Below are 5,837 nucleotides of genomic sequence, written 5' to 3'. Positions count from 1 at the left end.
AATATGCAGATGAGCAAAACATGATTCTAGAGCAGCACAGTCCAAGAGAACTTTCTGCAACAATTGAAATGTTCTGTATCTGTGTTGTCCAATAGGTAGCCTATATCCACATGTGGCTAGTGTGACATTAATTTGCAAAGGCATGTGTGGCTAGTAGCTAACTGCATTGGACAGCACACTTCTAGAGAAGTAACTTAAAAAGAACATGCGTGAGAGAGAAAAAAGCAACTTCTCAAAATATGGCAACTCAACAATAAAACAATTAAAGGTAGATGTATAATAAAGGAGTAAAGGTGAGAAATGCACAACCACTTGGGGCACCTGGGTGGCTTAGTCAGTTAAGCGTCCAACTCGATTTCAGCTCAGGTCATGATCTCAGGATCGTCGGGCTCTGAGCTCATCGTGGAGTCAGCTTGTCCCTAACCCTCTGTTCCTCCCCGCGCTTGCTCTCGCTCTCTCAAATAAATAAAGGAAGGAAAGAAGGAAATGCACAACCAAACAGGTCACAAAACTAAGTCTATTTTTCAAACATCTACTCACCCTTCAAGATTCAGTTTAAATACCAACTTTATTTATACTACCATTACACTTCAAATATGTGTATATAAAGAACAAACTGTATATAATGTATATGACTGTGTTTTCCGCCACTGGACTGTGAATATCTTAAGGACAGATATTAACATATATATCACCAGCACCTCCCACCTGTATCCAAAGGCTTTGTACAATAAACATTTTTTCATTCAGTTCTAGTGGGAAAAATTATCTTGTTAGGTCCCTCAACTACAAATGCAATTCTGCAAGCATTTGAGTACCAGCAATATATAGGAAAGATAAGTCCCTGTAAAAAATTTACAGTGGGGATGGGAGTTACAAGACACAGGTAAACAACAAGAGCAATCACGTAAGTATAATGCACATAAGCATGTGCTTCATGGCTTGCTTGAAGAGAAACTGGAAAGCAGTTTAAGAACAAAGCAGCTATTGTCAATTCTGCAATAGCAGAGGTGTAAGAAAATTTACTGTATCCCTAACCTATTACTCAGGAAAGTCTACTGGATTTAAAAGAAAAAAGTTACGGGAGGCCTTCAAAATTTATCCTGGCTCTACTCACATTATCCATGTATATCAGGGTCCCATCCTACTCCTTTATACCACAAAGAAAAAACCGGTCTTAGAACAAATCTTACTAGATCCAAAGTTTCTATGACTGTCTCACAGCAGAAAGTGGTATCCATTTCTTTCATACTCAAACCCTGATTATCTTTGTTATAATACCTTCTTTTAGGTCCTAGAAATGTGCTATCTGGAATAGTTACAGATTACAGTCTCCAGGTCGGTATATATGCAGCATCTGGAGGTAACAGTAAGTAAAGTCCTTCAGAGCAGCCCGGTTTAACAGGCTCAGCGGTTTAACGCTGCCTTCAGCCCAGGGCATGATCCTGGAGTCCCGGGATCGAGTCCCACATCAGGCTCCCTGCATGGAGCCTGAGCCTGCTTCTCCCTCTGCCTCTTTCTCTGTGTCTCTCATGAATAAATAAACAAAATATTTTTTAAAATATTTAAAAATAAATTCATTCATTTAAATCCTTTAAATTCATAAGTATATTTTGTTTCCTCTAAAAATCAACGGGAAGGCGGTACTGGTATGAGGAGTCTGCAAATTCACAGACATCAGGTATTATCTGTAGGCCAAGTAAACTGAAAGTATTACTATCATGTAGAAGTTTGCAAACCACGAGACTAGGAAAAAACAGTTCTATACTGTAACTTCTTTATATATTTAAAAATCACTAACAAGTTTTCTCATCTTAATCAGCACACACATCATTCATGACAAAAAAAAAATAAACAGAAAAATCTGTTTAATGTTCCTACACTGAATGGCCATGTGCTGGCTAATTACTTAACTTCTTTGAGCCTCCCTTCTCAAATTTAAGATTGAGGGCGTGAGACTAAAAGCCCTCAGAGAAAAAAACTGACTTAATTAACTAAGATAATTACTTACAGATTGACTTCAACAAGGCTTCTGGTTCAATCCTAATTCACCCATAAACAGGAAAAATACAGAACTGTGGTAGTTATTAAAATATGTCATAAATTCTTTGATACTCCACCCTTCAAGATATGGAATTTAATTCCACTGCCCTTGGCTGTAGGCTGGACTTAAGTGACTTTCTTTTAACTAACAGCATGTGGCAGTGGTGTGGCTTCCTCCTTGCTCTAGCTTGTACTGAGGGAGACAAACTACCATGTTGTGAGGACACTCAAGCAGTCTGTTTGAGAACTAAGACCTGCCGATGCCAGCATTAACCTGCCAGAGATTAACATGCTTCCAGCCACCTTGGAAGCAAATCCTCCAGCCCAGTCAACATTCTGACTGTAACCTCATGAAAGACCCTAACCCAGAACCACCACGCTATCCTAGTCCAGATTCCTGGCCCACAGAAACTGTATGAGATAAGCAAATGTTTATTATTTTAAGCCATGAAGTTTTGGGATAATCTGTAATAGCAAGAAAAATAATCTACCAACCAGTGTTTTTCAAAAAGTGGACCTTGATTCATTTAAACCACCAATTTTTTTTAAGTTAGAAAAAAATACATTCTATAACTCAGCATAACAAGTACTATTTTCTGAAAACTGCTTACACTTTATGTATGTGTACCAGGTAGCATTGAATAAAACGTACATCTTAGAATTATAACCAAAAAGATTTGAAACCCCAAAGCCAACACTAATGGGATTAAAACAAAAAGTCCTCTAAAGTATATAGAATCCTTGAGGGAATATGGACTCAGTAACAACCACCTATAAAATATGATTTCTTACAAACTTTATAACCAAATCAATGAAATATAAGACACTCTCAATATCTTTTCTTATATTTTAAACTTGATATAAAACACAGAGGGCATGGTAGACTTAAGCATGTAAAATCATGTCATTTTCCTAATTCAAGAGGTTACTCAGGAGGACATCCTTCTAAAATTATGTAGTGAAAAAGCTGCTTTGGGATCTACCCACATCTATTACTTCCCCGATTACTTTTATCGGTTCAAGGAAACTCCATCTTCCATCTGAGCACAAATTTTTGCAAAAAAAAAAAAAAAAAGTAAGTACAATACTATTAAATTGCTTTCTGCCCACTGTCCAAGTCTCACTGGAATTATCCTCTTCAGAACAAAAGCAAGTGCCTACTTTTCTAATTGTATTTCAGCATAACATGCATCAAAACTTTCAGCAGCACATGACTGTAGAATATTTATACATAACTCAACATTTGATGAATCCACTTAGATTATTTGCTTACACTGTGATTTTCTTTGAAGTAAAATGTGTGAAACTATTTTTGAACTCCTAATTTACCAAATTTATTTTCAAAATACCAAAATAAGTCAGTACATAAGCACTAAAGAGATGATTTAACTTCTGATTTTTCTTATAACTGAACTCAGGGCATTTGTGGCTCTCCCACCACCAGACAGCTTTCCTTGTCCCAATGCTGAAATACACTACTAGTTCTTTCTTTACAAGGACTCTTTTCTCCCCAACCTTTATATATATATCCACCTAAATATTCCACTTCAGCAAGTCGCAGAAAGCAGATATAATCTGTACAGCATTCTTTATAATGCTATTACTTAGCATACTTGGCAAAATTCAAGTAGGCATGCCTATGCCTTGAGAACACTGGCAGCAGAGCAGCCCCGTTCTAAAGTCAAGAGCAGCAGCTTCTGAAGAGAAGACTAGGATGCTCCTGACAGCACTTTCTCTAGGAATGTGATCCAGGGTTTCAGGAATAACCCTAGTTTATTTCTGTAAAACTATGTAAGAGTACAGTACTGAGAAACTATTCACTAGTCTTAAGAGAAAGTAGTTACTTTGAGACTCATGGCCAATTACTCTAGACACAATGGCTAAAACTAACCCAAAACTTTAGCATCAGTTTTGTCCACTTTTTTTTTTTTTTTTTGTCCACTTTTTCCTTTAGTTTCCCTCAAGTCAGTTCACTCTCCATGTAGGCACTCCCATCAGACCATAAACTTGAAAGTTCACAGTCAAGGTCTAAAAGAATTAAGAACCCAAAGATCTCTAACTATGACTGTGTACCAATCAGAATCACTTTAGTTTCCAAGTAAGAGGAAACAGACTTCAACTGCAGAGCCAATCCAAGGAACCTGGCATGCCAGTCTGAAGGCCAACTTTGATGTGTTAGTGATAGTGCACTAGGAATACTTGTATCAGAGTCAGAATTTAGTTTTGCAGGCAGACATTTAACCACTCAAGTCATTTATCTAGCTGATCAAAGAGTAAGAAAGTTCAAGGCAGGTATGTATGAAATCTATTATTCACTTTTGGACCACTAAAGTTACACAGCTGCTTATTTTGTCTTCAAAGAAGGAGGAATTAGTCATCGGTAGCCCTGGCTGTAACTGGATTACTAAATCAAACTCAGATTTTTAGGAGGGGACACTTCTGTATGTCAAAGTAACTGTCTTAAGATATTACGCTTACCTTAAGTATTTTGGGAAATATGTGCCAGATCTCTTTGCTAAAGTCTGGCTCTGTAAACCAAAATGGGTTCAACATCAAATTAAGGAACTTCTAGCTGAATTGCATGCTTTAAAACCAAAGCGAATCCTGGAAACTGCTACCTCCATTTCCTTAACAATCAAGCCATATTCTTTTTAAATCTCCCCAAATCCTAACTGTGTAAAACACAGAAATCATTATATCCAGTCCTCAAAAATTGTACTTCCAAAGACAAAAATAAAACTCTACTAAAATGGCAACACAAAAATAAACTTCAAAATGTTAAAAAAAAAGACCACCAGAAAATCTAAGTCCCCTGCTTGCCATGTAACCTGTTACAGGACCTCCAAATTTAACAGAATGGCCAACTCTAAATCCACTCTAACAGTACCTCAGAGACCGAAAACTTTACAGGAAAGTGAACTGTTCTTAAGTAACAAACATACTTTTTGCAAACTGGATTTTTTTTTTTTTTTGGACCAACGCTTCAAAAACTAAAACAATTGCTGAAATAAACATCAAACTCAATACTAACAGGCACGTCTGACATCACACTCAACCAGTCTGTTAAGGAAGCACTTGCACCTCTTCAAACACAGCACAGACAGACCTATCTACTACGGTGTGACTTTTCAAATCCACTGGTGACAGAAAGGTACTAGTGATTTACAAGTTTCTCCCCAGTTCTCAAGTCCACCCCTTTCAACTCTCCAGATGAATACTTATGACACACGGGAAATAAAGGGACGATGGTATTGGCCAAGAGATGTCAAGCACAAGCTTGCAGAAGGATCCGAGCAGTTCTGCATCCCTACCCCGAGCATCTCCAGGATTGTCCTACCTAAACACTTTATGTAAACACGGGGCTTGTGACTCAGGCCTCCAGCCCCAATAGGTGGAGAGAAGTTTCCTCGCCTCGGCTGCACATGGTTTGCAGAAGTTTGGCTGGAGCAGAGCGGAGCCTGGGTGGGAGCGGCAGTGTAGTTAGTGCTGCAGGCGGCGGCGGCGGCGGCGGCGGCGGCAGAGCAGCAGGAGGCGGAGGCGGGCGGGGGGAGGGGAGGCGGCTGGGGGGGCGGAGGGGGCTCTTGCCGCCACTGCTCTCTCGCCGCCTCTCCCCCCCGGCGGGAGCCGCTCTCAGCCTCTTTGCACTAGTCGCTCCGCTCTCTCGGTCATGTGACCTTAACGTAACCGGACAGGAAAAGCCCCGCCGCCGCCGCCGCCGCCGCGCCGGAGACACCGACCGCGGCGGCAGCAGCAGCAGCAGCAGCGAGAGGCAGAGGCGGCGGCGGCGGCGGCGG

This window comes from Nyctereutes procyonoides, unplaced genomic scaffold (genome assembly GCF_905146905.1).
Source record: "Nyctereutes procyonoides isolate TBG_1078 unplaced genomic scaffold, NYPRO_anot_genome, whole genome shotgun sequence".
Lineage (NCBI taxonomy): Eukaryota > Metazoa > Chordata > Mammalia > Carnivora > Canidae > Nyctereutes > Nyctereutes procyonoides.
This window is presented reverse-complemented; position numbering follows the sequence as displayed.